At 38.9% G+C, this 18,008-nt stretch overlaps 20 non-coding genes across 20 annotated transcripts; all 20 read left to right on the top strand.

The window, feature by feature from the left end:
* The first annotated feature begins 10,534 nt into the window (after nt 1-10,534).
* trnae-uuc lies at nt 10,535-10,606 on the top strand. The gene has a single exon. It is a non-coding gene; the product is annotated as a tRNA-Glu (tRNA).
* A 1,340-nt stretch (nt 10,607-11,946) lies between these two features.
* Nucleotides 11,947-12,018, top strand: trnae-cuc. The gene has a single exon. It is a non-coding gene; the product is annotated as a tRNA-Glu (tRNA).
* A 774-nt stretch (nt 12,019-12,792) lies between these two features.
* Nucleotides 12,793-12,864, top strand: trnae-uuc. The gene has a single exon. It is a non-coding gene; the product is annotated as a tRNA-Glu (tRNA).
* A 96-nt stretch (nt 12,865-12,960) lies between these two features.
* On the top strand, nt 12,961-13,032 carry trnae-cuc. The gene has a single exon. It is a non-coding gene; the product is annotated as a tRNA-Glu (tRNA).
* A 97-nt stretch (nt 13,033-13,129) lies between these two features.
* trnae-uuc lies at nt 13,130-13,201 on the top strand. Its single transcript has one exon. It is a non-coding gene; the product is annotated as a tRNA-Glu (tRNA).
* A 98-nt stretch (nt 13,202-13,299) lies between these two features.
* On the top strand, nt 13,300-13,371 carry trnae-cuc. The gene has a single exon. It is a non-coding gene; the product is annotated as a tRNA-Glu (tRNA).
* Nucleotides 13,372-13,468: 97 nt separating this feature from the next.
* Nucleotides 13,469-13,540, top strand: trnae-uuc. Its single transcript has one exon. It is a non-coding gene; the product is annotated as a tRNA-Glu (tRNA).
* Nucleotides 13,541-13,631: 91 nt separating this feature from the next.
* trnae-cuc lies at nt 13,632-13,703 on the top strand. The gene has a single exon. It is a non-coding gene; the product is annotated as a tRNA-Glu (tRNA).
* A 940-nt stretch (nt 13,704-14,643) lies between these two features.
* Nucleotides 14,644-14,715, top strand: trnae-cuc. Its single transcript has one exon. It is a non-coding gene; the product is annotated as a tRNA-Glu (tRNA).
* A 435-nt stretch (nt 14,716-15,150) lies between these two features.
* On the top strand, nt 15,151-15,222 carry trnae-cuc. The gene has a single exon. It is a non-coding gene; the product is annotated as a tRNA-Glu (tRNA).
* Nucleotides 15,223-15,318: 96 nt separating this feature from the next.
* Nucleotides 15,319-15,390, top strand: trnae-cuc. The gene has a single exon. It is a non-coding gene; the product is annotated as a tRNA-Glu (tRNA).
* A 98-nt stretch (nt 15,391-15,488) lies between these two features.
* Nucleotides 15,489-15,560, top strand: trnae-uuc. The gene has a single exon. It is a non-coding gene; the product is annotated as a tRNA-Glu (tRNA).
* A 96-nt stretch (nt 15,561-15,656) lies between these two features.
* Nucleotides 15,657-15,728, top strand: trnae-cuc. The gene has a single exon. It is a non-coding gene; the product is annotated as a tRNA-Glu (tRNA).
* Nucleotides 15,729-15,820: 92 nt separating this feature from the next.
* On the top strand, nt 15,821-15,892 carry trnae-uuc. The gene has a single exon. It is a non-coding gene; the product is annotated as a tRNA-Glu (tRNA).
* A 96-nt stretch (nt 15,893-15,988) lies between these two features.
* On the top strand, nt 15,989-16,060 carry trnae-uuc. Its single transcript has one exon. It is a non-coding gene; the product is annotated as a tRNA-Glu (tRNA).
* A 98-nt stretch (nt 16,061-16,158) lies between these two features.
* Nucleotides 16,159-16,230, top strand: trnae-cuc. Its single transcript has one exon. It is a non-coding gene; the product is annotated as a tRNA-Glu (tRNA).
* A 91-nt stretch (nt 16,231-16,321) lies between these two features.
* Nucleotides 16,322-16,393, top strand: trnae-uuc. The gene has a single exon. It is a non-coding gene; the product is annotated as a tRNA-Glu (tRNA).
* A 263-nt stretch (nt 16,394-16,656) lies between these two features.
* Nucleotides 16,657-16,728, top strand: trnae-uuc. The gene has a single exon. It is a non-coding gene; the product is annotated as a tRNA-Glu (tRNA).
* A 435-nt stretch (nt 16,729-17,163) lies between these two features.
* On the top strand, nt 17,164-17,235 carry trnae-cuc. Its single transcript has one exon. It is a non-coding gene; the product is annotated as a tRNA-Glu (tRNA).
* A 430-nt stretch (nt 17,236-17,665) lies between these two features.
* trnae-uuc lies at nt 17,666-17,737 on the top strand. Its single transcript has one exon. It is a non-coding gene; the product is annotated as a tRNA-Glu (tRNA).
* The last annotated feature ends 271 nt before the right edge of the window (nt 17,738-18,008 follow it).

The following is an 18,008-nucleotide window of genomic DNA, read 5'->3' as shown; positions in this document are numbered from 1 at the left end:
TTGTCCTTTTTACTGTATATCACCAGATGTGACATTTTACATTGAATTACATGCCATTACATGTCATGTCTTGATTTACAGTTTACAGCATTCGCAATTTTCCCGTCATCTCTTTACCTTTGATGTGTGTGAGAATGTAGGAGTAAGTGTTCTCTCGTGGCATTTTGTTTTCATTTGTGCTGTTTCATGTGTCTTAGAGGTAAACAGAGGTATGATCTTGACCCAGCTTGACCTTGTTGTTTTGAATTGTTTGGAACTTCAAAGGCTTTGATAATGTCTCTTTAGCATACAAACATACACAGCCATACATGCACTAAGTCAATAAGCGAACACCTGGCTGCAAAGCCAGATCCATAAATATGTGTAGTTTGGCTGGCTGGTCGTTTCATTCCTGTGATACGCAACAAGCGAGTAAGATGAAGAGGCGCTTCTCTGTGGAAGAAGCTAGGGATATGGTGATGCAGCCGGCAACCTCCAGCGAGTTGCTTGACTCTTCTTCTGAATCAGAAACAACCTCAGAAGAAGAATGTGATGTGGAGTTTGTAGTGGAGTCTGATCCTTCTTCTTCTGACCCTTCCGCTGAAACTGCAAAGGAAACAGAATATTCTGGCAGTGGGTGGACATCAAAAAATGGTGAAATCTGGTCTCCCTCTAACAACGACACGCTGCGCTACATTCCCGCTGCCAGAGGTTTGGTTCCAGGGCCCACGCGTTATGCCATTACAAGAATTGATGACGTGGAATCCTCCTTCAATTTATCTTTCACTGCTGAGATCATCAGTAGTATTGTCGACATGACAAACTTGCAGGGGGGACGTTCGGTGGCAAACTGGAGTGATGTGGATGCCACAGATATTCGTGCATACATCGGTCTCCTGATATTGGCTGGAGTTTACAAATCGAAGGGCGAATCCACCCGCAGCCTCTGGGATGACCACAGTGGACGTGCCATCTTCCGTGCCACAATGACCCACACCAAATTCCGGTTGATGAATACCACCCTCCGGTTTGACGACAAGCTGATGAGACCTTCCCGTCACAGAGAGGACAAGCTTGCCCCCATCCGCTCTCTCTGGGAGAAGTGGACACATTGCCTTCCGATGCTTTTCAACCCTGGTGAAGATGTGTGTGTGGATGAGCAGCTTGTCCCCTTCAGAGGCCGCTGCAAATTCCGGCAATACATACCAAGCAAGCCAGCAAAGTATGGGCTAAAAATCTGGGTCACCGCTGACGTTGAAACCTCCTATGCCTGGAAGTGCCAGATTTACACCGGTAAAGCTGCTGGCAGTGCTGCCGAGGTGGGCCAGGGAAAGCGTGTCGTCCTGGAAATGACAGAGGGGCTCCAAGGGATTATTTGTTATCTCCATCTATCTTACTCCCTCTCTAACACACATACTTGCTCTATCTTCATCCATCTCTCATGTTATTCAACACACACTCATACATATCATTGTTCTGTTTTGACTGTTTGATTTGTTCATGAATGTTGATTGCAGTTTGCTGTTTGGAAAATAAATGTTGACATTGATACATCTGATGCTGATTTAAAAATGATTTCAGAGAAAGTTGAAAATAGTATTACTTCAGTGTTTTTATAGGTCATATAATTCAATGGTAAAATGTCACATCTGGTGATATACAGTAAAAAGGGACACATTTAACTATTTTCCTCCAATATAAAACCCTGACATTATAAAATGCATGATTATATACCGGTATGGTGGAGAGATCAAAATATGTGGTTATAATGGGAGTGGATGGGACGTGAGTGGCTAATGTGTGAGTATTTTGTTTAATCTGATTTTGTGCAAAAACTAATAATGCAAAAAAATAAATGTTGTTGCTAATCTTTGACATATCCAAGACTGTGATAAAAAAAAAAAGAAGCCGACCCCCCCCAACATTTATTATATGGAAAATAACTGCCTTTTTGTGCATGTTTTTCATAGAAAATGCAAATTCATGTTTTCAAACTGGCAGTTCAAGGGTTAAAATCCTGAACATAATTTAACATTTAGTATTTTTGATCAGGACTGAAGTTGATTGAAAGATTTAACCCCAAAAAGTTTTTAAAAATATTAATCTGTGTTCATTTTAGAGCAGTTTTTGGAAGTGGACATTTTTGTCCCGAATGACTAATTTGTAACTTTTTTGTTCAATCTGATTTTGTGCAAAAACTAATAATGCAAAAAAATCCATTTTGTTGCTAATCTTTGACATATCCAAGACTGTTATAAAAAAAAAAAGAGCCAGTCCCCAGATATGTATTTTTGGGAAAATAACTCATTTTCTCTGTTTTCATCATGAAAAAAAACAGCAGTTTCATGTTTTCAAAATGGCATTTAAAGGGTTAAAATCCTGAGAATGATTACATTTTTGGTATTTTCTATTAGGGCGGAAGTTGCTTTAAAGATTGAACCCAAAAAAGTTGTGAAAAAAACCTTTTTATATAATGTTTTTATCAAAGTCTTTTGCAGTGGACATTTTTGTCTCGAATGACTAATTTGCGTAGTCCAATCGAATGATACCGGAGGGTTAAGCTAACGTTAGCGAGCTGAATAGCGAACTCGATTGAGGGATAATAATAATTGCAGGGGACAATCATTTCAGATGAGCGTACCTATGTTATGTGCGTTACAGTCGCCATCCTGTGGTGTTCAGAGGATGAAGCACTCACGGCATTTCGTGTTATAGTCACGAAATATAATCTATTGATTCGACACAGAGCGATTTTGAAACCAATGTATTTCTACTGGTAGTATGTTTCGTGCCTAAACCAAATGTGACTTGCTCTATCGAAATCAGTCACATTGACCCGAAGACACATCTTCGTTTGTATTACTGGTCTGGGGGAAGCTCGCGAGTGTGTTTGTGTATTTTTGCGTTTGTTTCCCAGGGAAACACTCACAAGAAACACCGGCTGTTGTTATACCTGCTGTGACGTTAAGTTACTCAGTTCTCCGCTTGTAATTATGCCGAAGCTTCAAAGTTGTATTTATCATCTGAATTTGCCGAAACAAGTTTAATATTCTGAAAGCCAAGACTTTGTTTATTTGAAAACAGATGAAAACAAACTGTCTTGATATAAAATTGAAGTATTATACAAGTAAAACTACATGTTGCTTTAATCCCATGTAATTGTAGAATGAACACAGTCTTCCTTTGAAGATGTATAAGTCAGGTGTCTTGAGTAGCATTACCTACAAATCATTGTACACATTTGTAAATATTATTTTCCACTTGTTACCATTGTGAGTCTATTTTTATGCAGCTCTGCGTGATTTTGTGGCTACAATTCAGACTAATACGCTACCAGAGGTGGAATAAGTACTCAGGTATTGTACTTGAGTAAAAGTATAAGTACTCAGATCTTGTAGTGAAATTATAAGTACTCAGATCTTGTACTTAGCAAAAGTAGAAGTACCAGAGTGTAGGAATACTCTGTCACAGTAAAAGTCCTGCATTCAAAATATTCCTCAAGTGAAAGTAGAAAAGTATTCTCATCCAAATATAGTTAAAGTAGCGACAGTAAAAGTAGTCGTTGTGCAGATTGGTCCATTTCAGAATAATATATATGTTATGTTTTATAATGATTGATCATGAAAGTGTTCTCAAAGCTGGTGAAGGTGCAGTGAGTTTGAATGACTTTGTATACTGCAGGGTAGCTTGTGGATTTACTCCAGGTGGAACTAAAGATTTAACACTTGATTAGATTTCACATCATTCATCCTGATCTGTAAAGTAACTAAAGGTATTAAATACATGTAGTGGAGTAGAAGTACACCATGTACCTCTGAACTGTAGAGGAGTAGAAGTACACCATGTACCTCTGAACTGTAGAGGAGTAGAAGTACACCATGTACCTCTGAACTGTAGAGGAGTAGAAGTACACCATGTACCTCTGAACTGTAGTGGAGTAGAAGTACACCATGTACCTCTGAACTGTAGTGGAGTAGAAGTACACCATGTACCTCTGACTTGTGTTTACTGCCAACCTAAAAGTACCTCAAAAATAGTAATCAATAATGTATTGAAAAGTTATTTGGCTGATTGTTTTATATTGGCTCAGACAGGTTATATGGCACATACAGATGGGTCACTCATTTTGAAATATTAAACTTAGTTTTCTTTTCTTTAATTTTTCATCCTCGTGTAGAAGGCTATCACGAAACACACATTTGGTTGTTTATAGCATAAAGAACATCTGATTTAATGTGAGGTAGGGAAATAATCATTTGAGTATGTGTATATAAATATGTAATTTACAACAGCTGTAAGATGCTTGAAAAGCTGGAAAATGCACCTTGAAAATGCTTGAAAAGTGCTTGAATTTGACTTTGGAAAAGGTGTAAGAACCCTGTCAATCGGGGCGGACGTAAGCTAACAGAGAATATACAATTTTTTACGATTTACATGTCGCAAATTACTCCAAACTACTCGCATATGGTTGTACCAATATGCACGAAACGTTGTATACACATTGCTCTTATGATTGCGGACATCTTTCAAATTGCCTTCCATTTGGCCGGGCCCTCAGAAAGTCAGCCATTTTGAAAAATGTGCAGTTCTCATGCATTTTCTGCACATTTTTGCTAAGTCCTCCTAGGGAAATGGCCGTAACATTTCCATTCCAGGACAAGTTCAGCCCATATCCAATGCGATGCTAAATTGTGAAGGAATAGTCAGTCGCTCGAACGGGGAGCTCACAGGTTAGAATGTACCATTTTCCAACATTTAGATATCAAAGCTACTCTGCCTTCCACATCATCTCTCTCTCTCTCTCTCTCTCTCTCTCTCTCTCTCTCTCTCTCTCTCTCTCTCTCTCTCTCTCTCTCTCTCTCTCTCTCTCTCTCTCTCTCTCTCTCTCTCTCTCTCTCTCTCTCTCTCTCTCACACACACACTGTTACGGCTGCTGCCGACACACACACACACTCACACACTGCTGGCAATGATGTTGAGTGTTAGTCCAGCAGCTCCCTCTGCTGGCAGCACATGCAATTACAACAGACATATATACACTCCATAACACACACATACAACTCTTAAAGCATATCATATATATCAGGCTACAGCCCATGTATATGTTATGATGTGAAGCACTATTTGGTTTCATGAACAATATCAACTGGTCATTTGTAGATATCTACTAAAGCATACAAATAAAGTGTTTAATGTCGGCCTGTTACTTATATTATTGAGTGATATATACTATACACACTTTCTACACTGGCCTCAGCAGCTGTTCTCATGTAAATGTCGGCTCACAATTAAAGCAGTTGCATTAAAAACATACATAGCCTAATATCCAGAGGAGATGCGTTTATTGAGTAAACAAATGGTCAAGGGCAGAAAGTATGCACAACCCACTGCACCGCACGCCACGTTTACTGCTCCTCCAGACAGCCTCCGCGATAATCCATCCTCGACGAGCCTTTACAGAAATGTGTTTTCCTTCGAGGCGGCGCACCCACATCCGTTTCCAGGTTGCTGCCGGAGGACCGAGGAGTCCGGGATGCCAACATTTGAGAAATGACGAACGGCTCATTTGGGAGGATTATGGAATTAAAGGTCCCATGTCATGCTTTTCCGGTTATTACCCGTCCCCTTGTGTGTTATGAAGGTTTTTATGCATGTAAACAGCCCCACCTAGTGTCAGCAGAAAGTATTAAAATAATGATTACAACAGAATGCAATAAATACAAAAAATAAAAAATATTTTAAAATCATGTTTAATCATCTGATTCGTCTGTACATTGCTGTTTTAGTCTGTGTTCTTCTAATTAGTGTCTACAGTGTGTGCCTATTGAGCTGTTTAGAGCCATGTGGGACAAAACCTGATCATGCCCCTCCCTCTCACTGTCTAAGTGAACGGTGACTGTAAAAACTACACCTGCGCATTAGTGTTAATTTCGTTGACTAAAACTATGACGAAATATGTTCGTCAACGACCTTTTTTTCCATGACGAAAACGAGACGATGACGAGACGGCACCGACGGCAGTAAACAATAACTGCAACGAAATCATCATGCAATATCGTTGACGAAAAGTGACGAGACAAAAATGTAGTTTACTAAATAAAAACTATGCCAAAATCTCTCTTTACTTTCGTTTTACGAAAAATGAGGAGACGAAATATTATCAAAGATAACGTTACATTTCTGATAGTCAGTTTTTCTCCCAGCAGTTCCATTTCCGGTGCTGCGGCAGGGCAGCAGCTGTGTGTCTGTGCTGCGCGCGGCGGTACATTTGAATTACACCGGGCAGCGGCACACTGTGAACTGTCAGGAAGACTCGGGTCTAACTCATGGTCTAACTAACCTTATTTAACAGAAAATAAAATGGCAACAACAGGGCTTGGGAGCAGTGGTCGCACTCGCGTTAACCGAATACCCACCCGTCAGCGCGAGTGAGTGATAAATTGTGCACTCGACGGGTAATAATGGATTATGACGGAAATGTTACGATCCTGTCCGTCAAAATGATTGACAACGAAAAAGTCTAAAGCCACCACTGCTTGGGAGAAATAAACGATGTGATATTTCGGCCCTCGGTCTTCCGGGCCATTTTCGTTCCTACCCTCACCTATGGTCATGAAGGATGGGTCATGACCGAAAGAACGAGATCGCGGATACAAGCGGCCGAGATGGGTTTTCTCCGCAGGGTGGCTGGTGTCTCCCTTAGGGATAAGGTGAGAAGTTCGGTCATCAGGGAGGGACTCGGAGTTGAGCCGCTCCTCCTTCGCGTCGAAAGGAGCCAGTTGAGGTGGTTCGGGCACCTAGTTAGGATGCCACCTGGGCGCCTCCCTAGGGAGGTGTTCCAGGCACGTCCAGCTGGGAAGAGACCAAGGGGTAGACCTAGGACCAGGTGGAGGGATTATATCTCTTCGCTGGCCTGGGAGCGCCTTGGGATCCCCCAGTCAGAGCTGGTTGATGTCGCCAGGGAAAAGAAAGTTTGGGGCTCTCTGCTGGAACTGCTACCCCCGCGACCCGACCACGGATAAGCGGGAGAAGATGGATGGATGGATATTTCGGCCCATTTTCGCTACAACGAGGCGGAGATAAAAAGCGAATGCATTGTTTCATCAGAAGGGAAGCAATGTGGCAATAACACAGCTGGTAAAAACACCACAAACCTGACCAGATACTCTCTGCAAAGCTTCTTAATCATTCAACCTGTGTTTTTCATCAAATAAGGACAAGATATAATCTTATTTATTTATATATATACTAAAATGACAAATTATTGGTTTTGGCTAGACTAGTTTGACTGAAATGTTCTATATAATCTGATGACTAAAAAAGACTCAACAGTTTTCATTGACAAAAAGTAGACTAAAATAATTAGTTTTCTTTGACTAAAATATGACTAAAATGCTCAGACTTTTAGTCGACTAAATCTTGACTAAAATAGTTACTGTTTTAGTCGACTAAAATAAGACTAAAATGCTCTGACTTTTAGTCGACTAAAACTTGACTAAATAAAAACAGGATGAAGGTGACTAAATATGACTAAAACTAAAAAGGAAATGTAACACAGGACTAAGACTAAAACTAAATAAAAAAATAGCTGACGAAATTAACACTACTGCGCATGCTCAGAGTATTGTCCTATTTAATGTGTGTGGCAAAAAAATAATGACCATAGGGGCACTGAGCTGCCATCCCCACCATACGTCATCTCACATAATTCAGAGCTGATTTGCTGTAAGTACGTGTGCCGCGAAAAGTGTGGTATGTGAAGAGGAGACGAGAGACGCGTCCTAAAACCCGGAAGTAAGCTGTGCATGGGTTCCCTCCACCAAAAAGCAATGAGATTTCTCCATAGGATTTTAGAAAATAGCTCAAAATAAGATCTGTGGGAAACGTACCTGTTAGATAAATGCACGTTTTGTTCAGACGGATAATATCCACATGTCTACCCTACTTTTATAATTTTCTAATCATAAATCTATCGATTAGATTTATGATAGACTTTTGAAACTACAAGAAGATAAGGAGCAATTTTACAAAAAAGTAATAGATATGTTTGTCCAGGAGGATAGGCAAATGGACTTCATCTTCAAGTCAAGGTAAGACCGCAATTCTATTGGAAATGGGATCTTACTAAGAGAGAACAATTCAATATTTAAATGATAAAATAATTTTTTTTGGATATCCTTTTGTTGAACTGTCTGTTTAAAATTAATCGAAGCATCAGACAAAAAAAGCTTTTGAAAATAATATTATATTTTGATTTAGAGTCAGTGCCAGTGCCTCACCAGCCATGAACCTCACTGCAGAAGCTTATATATAGACATCTAAGTTTTTTGTGCCCCACCACTTTTGTACATATAAAAAGGCCACTGCTCATAGCAGGAGAATGTCTGCATTCACACATGAAATACTCATAGACAGTATACTCCGGGTGATCTACCGTACGGTCAGTCGCGAAACTTAATTACGTTATAGATGGCGTTCCTAGCGTGTATGCTACCGAGCTAAACAAGAAGGCTACCAAGAGCTAGACATGCTAGGGAAAACATTGTTTTTATGCCAGCTACAATGAATGACCGAACGTAGCAGACTACCCGTATAAGATTGCAATTGTAAGCATGTTCTTGCTAGCCTAATATGAACCACTAGCTGTTGTTCATAGTAGGTTGGCATATTGCACTGAAGAACTAGCAAACGTAGGTTATCATATTAATCTAGCTGGCAAGCTAACAAACCTAAAACAACTAAGTTTCTCTAATATGTTGTGATTTGCATTTGATTTCGTCCAGCCAGATCAGGAAACTCCTGGCGTATTCGGCGGACAACACATGACGGGACGACCATTCTGATGCCTCGTCCTAAAAAGCCCCAGCACCAGCTTACAAAGCTGCGATAGGCAAGTTGCCGAAAACGCCTATAAGGGGAGGAATGGATGATATACAGTATATATACAGTGGGGCAAACAAGTATTTAGTCAGCCACCAATTGTGCAAGTTCTCCCACTTAAAAAGATGAGAGAGGCCTGTAATTTTCATCCTACAGATGTAGCGCTTCATTTCAGACGCCTACCCGTACAGGTCCGTGATCGGCACGGGGTGGGCCCCTGCTGAAAAGGAAAACCCCCCGCAGGACTTGAAACGCCCCCTTGATAAATACATTTAATTATAATGAAACCAGCTGCAATGGATCATGGATCCACCAGGGGGAGCCGTGATTAAAAAGCTGCCACACTGGAACTCATGTGAAATAAACAGCTGATCTACAGGTATCTGATATAGCGGATATTTGTTAAGATCCATATGTCACGGATAGGATCATATTCTGTGCTAAATAAGAGACATGTAATCATTTACTAAACATCACCATGTTTTTATTTAACAAAATAATGTTTAATTCACGTTGGCGTAAGTACAAAACCATCACTATGTTTTTAGATCAGGAAATGCAGCCCGGCTCAAACAAACGATTTTCAATCATCATCCTCACGATCATTTAATGTATCATATGTTCGCGAGTTGAAATGAATGCACTAAATTTAATCCACGTGAATTTACAACAACAAAAATAATCGCTTTGTTTTTATATCACATCCGACCGGAGGAAAATGCAGCACGGGTCTCACTACCGATCATCCTAATCCCACGGGCAAACAATAATATGTACAGTGTTAATAGTTTACTGTATTATTAGTGTCTAATATTACTGGGGATTTCGGAATGGTACTGGATTTTGATTTATTGTATCGGCTTCATATCGCAATATATTCCCGAAGTCTGAAATGCAAAAATGTCCCACATTAGGGCAATTCACCCTACATTTAATCATTCAAACAAAATCATATTATGTTTCTTTTTAACGAAATAAATGTGGTTTAATCCACATAATTTACTGTGTTAATTGTTTAATGTAGTATTGTGCACATTACTTTTCGCTGCTTGTTGCACCCCTGGTTAGAAGCTAAACTGCATTTCGTTGTCTCAGTACCTGCAATATGTGCAATAACAATAAAGTTGAATCTAATCTTGAGCAGAAACAAATGTATTTAGGCTACTTAGTACATATCTGACAAAAACGATTAAACACATTTGTGCATTCTTTAAACCGAGTCAAGCCGAGTCCGGAGGTGGCGGCACATTAAAGTGTGCACCTGATTGTTTAACTTGAAAGTGCCTGATGACATTTAATCATTCAAACAAAATCATATTTCGTTTATTTTTAACGAAATAAATGTGGTTTAATCCACATAATTTAGGCCTACTGTGTTAATTGTTTACTGTAGTATTGTTTAACTTGAAGGTGCCTGATGTGAACATTTCCAGAAGAACTCTAGCTTGAATGGCCTTTGTATGTATACAGTAGGCCTACAGTATAGCCCAACCATGTATACCTTCCATTTTTCCCGTCCAAAGTTTGAATTGGATATATAAAGGTAATGGTTATCGATGGTGCTTTTATAGCCCATTGTATAATAACTGTGTGATTTATATTGCTTTTCAAATGCATATGGCCACCCATTTACACTGCTCTTCCCGTCAAGAATATGAATAGAACAATTAACATGTCCTATATGGTCTAGCGGTTAGGATTCCTGGTTTTCACTCAGGTGGCCCGGCTTCAACTCCCGGTATGGGAATAGGATAATAATTAGTATAGTTTAGTTTGACTAAATCATGCAAAATACCACATAGTATAGTATCTCGAAAATATGCAAAAAAACAACAATTAACATATCCCATATGGTTTAGCTGTTAGGATTCCTGGTTCTCACCCAGTTGGCCCGGGTTCAACTCCCGGTATGGGAATAGGATAATAATTAGTATTACATTACATTACATTACATTGCATTTAGCTGACGCTTTTGTCCAAAGCGACTTACAATAAGTACATTCGACCAGGAAGACACAACCTTGAAGAAAACAGAATCATATAAGTATATCAGGTTTCATAGAGCCAAACATTTCAAGTGCTACTCAACTGGCTTTAGGTAATCCAGTCCTTTATTGGTATAAAAGTGCTTCGTTAATCGTTCTAACGCTCGAAGTGGAGTCGAAAGAGATGAGTTTTCAGTTTGCGCCGGAAGATGTGCAAGCTATCTGCCGTCCTGATGTCAATGGGGAGCTCATTCCACCATCTTGGAGCCAGGATAGCAAACCCACGTGTTTTCGCCGATGGGAACTTGGGTCCCCCTCGCAGCGAGGGCGCAACGAGTCGTTTGGCTGATGCAGAGCGTAGTGCACGCGCTGGGGTGTACGGTTTAACCATGTCCTGGATGTAGGAAGGGCCAGATCCATTCGCAGCACGGTAAGCAAGTACCAGTGTCTTGAAGTGGATTCTAGCAGTTACCGGAAGCCAGTGAAGGGAGCGGAGGAGCGGAGTGGTGTGTATAGTATAGTTTAGTTTGACTAAATTATGCAAAATAGCACATAGTATGGTTTCTCAAAAATATACAAAAAAACAACAATTAACATGTCCCATATAGTCTAGTGGTTAGGATTCCTGGTTCTCATCCAGGTGGCCTGGGTTCACCTCCCGGTATTGGAATAGGATAATAATTAGTATAGTTTAGTTTGACTAAATTATGCAAAATACCATAGTATAGTTTCTCAAAAATATACAAAAAAACAACAATTAACATGTCTCATATGGTCTAGCCGTCAGGATTTCTGGTTCTCACCCAGGTGGTCCGGGATCAACTCCAGGTATGGGAATAGGATTTTTATTAGATTAGTTTAGTTTGTCAAAAATATGCAAAAACGATATATTTTGGTATCTCGAAAATATGCAAAAAAACAACAATTAACATGTCCCATATGGTCTAGCGGTTAGGATTCCTGGTTCTCACCCAGGTGGTCCGGGTTCAACTCCCGGTATGGGAATAGGATAATAATTAGTATAGTTTAGTTTGTCTAAAATATGCAAAATACCACATAGTATAGTATCTCGAAAATATGCAAAAAAACAACAATTAACATGTCCCATATGGTCTAGCGGTTAGGATTCCTGGTTCTCACCCAGGTGGCCCGGGTTCAACTCCCGGTATGGGAATAGGATAATAATTAGTATAGTTTAGTTTGTCGAAAATATGCAAAATACCACTATAGTATAGTATCTCGAAAATATTAAAAAAACAACAATTAACATGTCCCATATGGTCTAGCGGTTAGGATTCCTGGTTCTCACCCAGGTGGTCCGGGTTCAACTCCCGGTATGGGAATAGGATAATTATTAGTATAGTTTAGTTTGACTAAATTATGCAAAATACCACATAGTATAGTTTCTCAAAAATATACAAAAAAACAACAATTAACATGTCCCATATGGTCTAGCGGTTAAGATTCCTGGTTCTCACCCAGGTGTTCCGGGTTCAACTCCAGGTATGGAAATAGGATAATAATTAGTATAGTTTAGTTTGTCTAAATTATGCAAAACACCACATATTATAGTTTCTCGAAAATATGCAAAAAAACAACAATTAACATGTCCCATATGGTTTAGCTATTAGGATTCCTGGTTCTCACCCAGGTGTTCCGGGTTCAACTCCCGGTATGGGAATAGGATAATTATTAGTATAGTTTAGTTTGACTAAATTATGCAAAATACCACATAGTATAGTTTCTCAAAAATATACAAAAAAACAACAATTAACATGTCCCATATGGTCTAGCCGTCAGGATTCCTGGTTCTCACTGATGTGGCCCGGGTTCAACTCCCGGTATGGGAATAGGATAATTATTAGTATAGTTTAGTTTGTCTAAAATATGCAAAATACCATAATAGTATAGTATCTCGAAAATATGCAAAAAAACAACAATTAACATGTCCCATATGGTCTAGCGGTTAGGATTCCTGGTTTTCACCCAGGTGGCCCGGGTTCAACTCCAGGTATGGGAATAGGATAATTATTAGTATAGTTTAGTTTGTCTAAAATATGCAAAAACGATATATTTTGGTATCTCGAAAATATGTTAAAAAAAAACAATTAACATGTCCCATATGGTCTAGCGGTTAGGATTCCTGGTTCTCACCCAGGTGGCCCGGGTTCAACTCCCGGTATGGGAATAGGATAATAATTAGTATAGTTTAGTTTGTCTAAATTATGCAAAATACCACATAGTATAGTTTCTCGAAAATATGCAAAAAAACAACAATTAACATGTCCCATATGGTCTAGCGGTTAGGATTCCTGGTTTTCACCCAGGTGGCCCGGGTTCAACTCCCGGTATGGGAATAGGATAATAATTAGTATAGTTTAGTTTGTCTGAAGTTATGCAAAATACCACATAGTATAGTTTCTCGAAAATATGCGAAAAAACAACAATTAACATGTCCCATATGGTCTAGCGGTTAGGATTCCTGGTTCTCACCCAGGTGGCCCGGGTTCAACTCCCGGTATGGGAATAGGATAATAATTAGTATAGTTTAGTTTGTCTAAAATATGCAAAATACGACTTAGTATAGTATCTCGAAAATATGCAAAAAAACAACAATTAACATGTCCCATATGGTCTAGCGGTTAGGATTCCTGGTTTTCACCCAGGTGGCCCGGGTTCAACTCCCGGTATGGGAATAGGATATGTATTGGTTTAGTTTGTCGAAAATATGCAAAATACGACTTAGTATAGTATCTCGAAAATATAAAAAAACAAACAATTAACATGTCCCATATGGTCTAGCGGTTAGGATTCCTGGTTCTCACCCAGGTGGCCCGGGTTCAACTCCCGGTATGGGAATAGGATAATTATTAGTATAGTTTAGTTTGTCTAAAATATGCAAAAACGATATATTTTGGTATCTTGAAAATAAGTTTAAAAAAACAACAATTAACATGTCCCATATGGTCTAGCGGTTAGGATTCCTGGTTCTCACCCAGATGGCCCGGGTTCAACTCCCGGTATGGGAATAGGATAATAATTAGTATAGTTTAGTTTGTCGAAATTATGCAAAACACAGCATATTATAGTTTCTCGAAAATATGCAAAAAAACAACAATTAACATGTCCCATATGGTCTATCGGTTAGGATTCCTGGTTCTCACCCAGGTGTTCCGGGTTCAACTCCCGGTATGGGAATAGGATAATTATTAGTATAGTTTAGTTTGGTCTAAAATATGCAAAATACCACATAGTATAGTATCTCGAAAATATGCAAAAAAACAACAATTAACATGTCCCATATGGTCTAGCCGTCAGGATTCCTGGTTCTCACTGATGTGGCCCGGGATCAACTCCAGGTATGGGAATAGGATTTTTATTAGATTAGTTTAGTTTGTCAAAAATATTCAAAAACGATATATTTTGGTATCTCGAAAATATGCAAAAAAACAACAATTAACATGTCCCATATGGTCTATCGGTTAGGATTCCTGGTTCTCACCCAGGTGGTCCGGGTTCAACTCCCGGTATGGGAATAGGATAATTATTAGTATAGTTTAGTTGGTCTAAAATATGCAAAATACCACATAGTATAGTATCTCGAAAATATGCAAAAAAACAACAATTAACATGTCCCATATGGTCTAGCCGTCAGGATTCCTGGTTCTCACCGAGGTGGCCCGGGTTCAACTCCCGGTATGGGAATAGGATAATTATTAGTATAGTTTAGTTTGTCGAAATATGCAAAATACGACATAGTATAGTATCTCGAAAATATGTAAAAAAAACAATTAACATGTCCCATATGGTCTAGCGGTTAGGATTCCTGGTTCTCACCCAGGTGGCCCGGGTTCAACTCCCGGTATGGGAATAGGATAATTATTAGTATAGTTTAGTTTGTCTAAATTATGCAAAATACCACATAGTATAGTATCTCGAAAATATGCGAAAAAAACAACAATTAACATGTCCCATATGGTCTAGCCGTCAGGATTCCTGGTTCTCACCCATGTGGCCCGGCATGAACTCCAGGTATGGGAATAGGATTTTTATTAGATTAGTTTAGTTTGTCAAAAATATGCAAAAACGATATATTTTGGTATCTCGAAAATATGTAAAAAAAAAACAATTAACATGTCCCATATGGTCTAGCGGTTAGGATTCCTGGTTCTCACCCAGGTGGCCCGGGTTCAACTCCATGTATGGGAATAGGATAATAATTACTATAGTTTAGTTTGTCTAAATTATGCAAAATACCACATATTATAGTTTCTCGAAAATATGCAAAAAAACAACAATTAACATGTCCCATATGGTCTAGCGGTTAGGATTCCTGGTTCTCACCCAGGTGGCCCGGGTTCAACTCCCGGTATGGGAATAGGATAATTATTAGTATAGTTTAGTTTGTCTAAAATATGCAAAAACGATATATTTTGGTATCTTGAAAATAAGTTAAAAAAAAACAATTAACATGTCCCATATGGTCTAGCGGTTAGGATTCCTGGTTCTCACCCAGGTGGCCCGGGTTCAACTCCCGGTATGGGAATAGGATAATTATTAGTATAGTTTAGTTTGTCGAAAATATGCAAAATACCGACATAGTATAGTATCTCGAAAATATAAAAAAACAAAACAATTAACATGTCCCATATGGTCTAGCGGTTAGGATTCCTGGTTTTCACCCAGGTGGCCCGGGTTCAACTCCCGGTATGGGAATAGGATAATTATTAGTATAGTTTAGTTTGTCTAAAATATGCAAAAACGATATATTTTGGTATCTTGAAAATAAGTTTAAAAAAAACAATTAACATGTCCCATATGGTCTAGCGGTTAGGATTCCTGGTTCTCACCCAGGTGGCCCGGGTTCAACTCCCGGTATGGGAATAGGATATGTATTGGTTTAGTTTGTCGAAAATATGCAAAATACGACTTAGTATAGTATCTCGAAAATATAAAAAAACAAAACAATTAACATGTCCCATATGGTCTAGCGGTTAGGATTCCTGGTTTTCACCCAGGTGGCCCGGGTTCAACTCCCGGTATGGGAATAGGATAATTATTAGTATAGTTTAGTTTGTCTAAAATATGCAAAAACGATATATTTTGGTATCTTGAAAATAAGTTTAAAAAAAACAATTAACATGTCCCATATGGTCTAGCGGTTAGGATTCCTGGTTTTCACCCAGGTGGCCCGGGTTCAACTCCCGGTATGGGAATAGGATAATAATTAGTATAGTTTAGTTTGTCTGAAGTTATGCAAAATACCACATAGTATAGTTTCTCGAAAAGATGCGAAAAAACAACAATTAACATGTCCCATATGGTCTAGCGGTTAGGATTCCTGGTTCTCACCCAGGTGGCCCGGGTTCAACTCCCGGTATGGGAATAGGATATGTATTGGTTTAGTTTGTCGAAAATATGCAAAATACGACTTAGTATAGTATCTCGAAAATATAAAAAAACAAACAATTAACATGTCCCATATGGTCTAGCGGTTAGGATTCCTGGTTTTCACCCAGGTGGCCCGGGTTCAACTCCCGGTATGGGAATAGGATAATTATTAGTATAGTTTAGTTGGTCTAAAATATGCAAAATACCACATAGTATAGTATCTCGAAAATATGCAAAAAAACAACAATTAACATGTCCCATATGGTCTAGCCGTCAGGATTCCTGGTTCTCACCGAGGTGGCCCGGGTTCAACTCCCGGTATGGGAATAGGATATGTATTGGTTTAGTTTGTCGAAAATATGCAAAATACCACATAGTATAGTATCTCGAAAATATTTTTTTTAAAAAAACAATTAACATGTCCCATATGGTCTAGCGGTTAGGATTCCTGGTTTTCACCCAGGTGGCCTGGGTTCAACTCCCGGTATGGGAATAGGATAATTATTAGTATAGTTTAGTTGGTCTAAAATATGCAAAATACCACATAGTATAGTATCTCGAAAATATGCAAAAAAACAACAATTAACATGTCCCATATGGTCTAGCTATTAGGATTCCTGGTTCTCACCCAGGTGGCCCGGGTTCAACTCCCGGTATGGGAATAGGATAATAATTAGTATAGTTTAGTTTGTCTAAATATGCAAAATACCACATAGTATAGTTTCTCGAAAATATGCAAAAAAACAACAATTAACATGTCCCATATGGTCTAGCGGTTAGGATTCCTGGTTCTCACCCAGGTGTTCCCGGGTTCAACTCCCGGTATGGGAATAGGATAATAATTAGTATAGTTTAGTTTGTCTAAATTATGCAAAATACCACATAGTATAGTTTCTCAAAAATATGCAAAAAAACAACAATTAACATGTCCCATATGGTCTAGCGGTTAGGATTCCTGGTTCTCACCCAGGTGGCCCGGGTTCAACTCCCGGTATGGGAATAGGATAATAATTAGTATAGTTTAGTTTGTCTAAATTATGCAAAACACCACATATTATAGTTTCTCGAAAATATGCAAAAAAACAACAATTAACATGTCCCATATGGTCTATCGGTTAGGATTCCTGGTTCTCACCCAGGTGTTCCGGGTTCAACTCCCGGTATGGGAATAGGATAATTATTAGTATAGTTTAGTTGGTCTAAAATATGCAAAATACCACATAGTATAGTATCTCGAAAATATGCAAAAAAACAACAATTAACATGTCCCATATGGTCTAGCTATTAGGATTCCTGGTTCTCACCCAGGTGGCCCGGGTTCAACTCCCAGAATAGGATAATAATTACTATAGTTTAGTTTGTCTGAAATTATGCAAAATACCACATAGTATAGTTTCTCAAAAATATGCAAAAAAACAACAATTAACATGTCCCATATGGTCTAGCGGTTAGGATTCCTGGTTTTCACCCAGGTGGCCCGGGTTCAACTCCCGGTATGGGAATAGGATAATAATTAGTATAGTTTAGTTTGTCTAAATTATGCAAAACACCACATAGTATAGTATCTCGAAAATATGCAAAAAAACAACAATTAACATGTCCCATATGGTCTATCGGTTAGGATTCCTGGTTCTCACCCAGGTGTTCCGGGTTCAACTCCCGGTATGGGAATAGGATAATTATTAGTATAGTTGGTCTAAAATATGCAAAATACCACATAGTATAGTGTTGCGACCTGGCTCAAAAGGCCACAACAAAAAGGAGACACAACAT

This window comes from Gymnodraco acuticeps, unplaced genomic scaffold (genome assembly GCF_902827175.1).
Source record: "Gymnodraco acuticeps unplaced genomic scaffold, fGymAcu1.1, whole genome shotgun sequence".
In the NCBI taxonomy this organism is placed as follows: domain Eukaryota; kingdom Metazoa; phylum Chordata; class Actinopteri; order Perciformes; family Bathydraconidae; genus Gymnodraco; species Gymnodraco acuticeps.
The sequence above is the reverse complement of the archived record's forward strand: the minus strand, read 5'-3'. Positions and strand labels throughout refer to the sequence as shown.